We start from the raw sequence: 2387 nt of genomic DNA, 5'->3' as shown, positions 1-2387 counted from the left end.
TAAGGACACGAATCCCATTTATGAGGGTTCTACCTTCATGACCTAATCACCTCCAAACTATGACATTGGGAATTAGGTCTCAACATCCGAATTTGGGGAGATGTATTCAGTTCACAACACCACCGTTAACAATGTTTACCTTTATAGTTGCACTGGATTCATTTTGCCTTGATTGGGGCTTGACTACAGGTCTCCTTCAGATTCATTCACTGGCAAATTCTTTAAAGATAAGGAGCATACCTTAGCTATCGTTGGACCTTCCACAGGGCATCACATCGTAGGTGCATAAAGTTACTGAATTACATATATCTGGACTGGTACTACAATTCTAGGTGCTAGAAACAGTCACAAATTTAAAAATATAAAAATCCTTGCTTTCGTGTTTGCTTTGGCAGCACATATACTAAAATTGGAACAATACTGAGAAGATGAGCATGGCCCCTGCATAAGGAGGACACACAAATTCGTGAAGCGTTCAATATGTTTTTTTACCTCTGAAGTTTGATTGCTTTCAAACCCCAGCTCTCCCAATGGTTAGCTCTTACTCTTGGGCAAAGACGTGACACACTCCAAGCCTATCTCATCTTTTAAATGGGATGATTAAGGTAGCCTGGTGCTGGAACAGAATAAACTCTAAATAAATGGAAATTGCTAGTGGAAACCAAAACCTTGCTTTCATGGAGTTTTAATTAGGAAAATGATGTGTTCAAAATTCATGGAAATTGCTGAGTTGGGAGAAGCCTTGAGAAATGACAAAGTCTACCTGGAACCAGACAAAAGGGACCTTGTTTTTTCACAACCAAAGAAAGCAAAATTAAAGTAGCTCTTAGGATGCAGCAGAAGAGTATGAAGTATATGTCAGGGTGAACTTGAATAAAGGACTTAGATGTACTATTTTAAAAGACTGAGTGTCGTATCTGTACCAAGTAAAAATGCCTAACTAGATACTTAGAATTACAGGCACTCCCCAACTTGTGCCCCATAGTAACCCAGATGCAGCTTCCTAAAGCTGCATTTCCTCCTTGCCATATGCTGTTCCCTAAACATAATCACGCTTTTCACATCTCTGCCTTTGCACTGGCTGTCCCCTCACCCCAGAATTTGCTCTATTTCCCCCACCCCTTTTACTTTGAAGTAATCACTGCATTCACAATCGGTGGGCTTGGGTGGGGGGAATCCCAGTGCTTTTCCAAGTCCTTCCAACTTGCAGACTATTTATACTCTATTTATTTACTCTCTGTATACCAGACAGTAATTTATGATGTGCCCCCTCTGCGACTGAAACATAATGGGAAGACACAAAGAGATGGGGTTTGTGGGAAGTGATAGTTGGTCAATTAATTTGCCTTTGAGAGAGAGAGGAACTACATTTTGTTGTGTTCTGTTTATAAAGAAGAGGATGTATTCTAAGTTTCAAGTAGCCATTAACTTGGGGTCCGCAAACTTTTTGGAGACTGGAGACAACCAATCTGTACCTATACATAAATGGACCTCAATATCAGTCCTTACACAAAACTTTTGCCTCTGATGGTTGACCACATGTACTAAAGACTCATGGGGAAAGGATACCACAGCGTAGGCACTAGTCTGGGAGTTGGTGCCCACACAGGTAGTGTGAGTGGAAAGTTTCCTAGGCAACGGGAACAACAGGCATCTCGTTTGAGGACTGTGTGAGCCCACTCCTCAGAGTAATACCAAGTTGAAGGACATTTGTTTCTAACACCACGATTCCTGGCAATTTTTCTCAATGAGCTATATGGTTGTAAAGATTTGCTACTACCGCCTGTTTCAAAAGTTTCTCTGCTCATTTTTCCTTCCTCCACTAAAAAGATTTAAGGATACAACTATATACAAAGGATGGAAGCTTACTAGCTTGCCAAATTGATTAAGTCTTCAATCGTGGTTTTTATTAAAATCATTGTTAACATTTACCAGTTTGCTATGTGTCCAACAATGCTCTAGATGCTTTAGATATGTATTTCCTCATTTATTGTGGAAAATATTCTAGTTAAACCTTTTCAACAAGGTAAACCAAGAAAGACACAAGTTCAGGTAAACAGACCCTGGTCACAAAGCTGCAAGGTGATGGTAGAGCAGCTGTGTGGGGCGTTCCGCTACCTCCCCCAGCGGTGTGGGGAAGCATTTTAGGTGGGCCTCCAGACCAGACTGCACGTGAAGATCTCTAGGTAGAGGCCTGAGAATTGTAATTCAGTCAAAACTCTAGCTAATTCCCCTGCTGGTGGTCTCAGTGCTGGGGAAAACAACCACAGTGTTTGCAGAAACCAGCGTGTTTCATGAGAAGAATAAATGCAAGCAATCACATCCTGGTTTGCCTCCTTCAGGGCGCTGGGCAGAATGGCTGGTGTCTTGACGAGTGAGTTTCCCAA

At 41.6% G+C, this 2387-nt stretch overlaps 1 non-coding gene across 1 annotated transcript; it reads left to right on the top strand.

Moving 5' to 3' along the window:
• Window positions 1-379: 379 nt before the first annotated feature.
• On the top strand, window positions 380-486 carry LOC123809104. The gene has a single exon (XR_006783962.1). It is a non-coding gene; the product is annotated as a U6 spliceosomal RNA (small nuclear RNA).
• The last annotated feature ends 1901 nt before the right edge of the window (window positions 487-2387 follow it).

This window comes from Phyllostomus hastatus, unplaced genomic scaffold (genome assembly GCF_019186645.2).
Source record: "Phyllostomus hastatus isolate PE091 unplaced genomic scaffold, TTU_PhHast_1.1 phas_scaffold_501, whole genome shotgun sequence".
In the NCBI taxonomy this organism is placed as follows: domain Eukaryota; kingdom Metazoa; phylum Chordata; class Mammalia; order Chiroptera; family Phyllostomidae; genus Phyllostomus; species Phyllostomus hastatus.
This window is presented reverse-complemented; position numbering and strand designations above follow the sequence as displayed.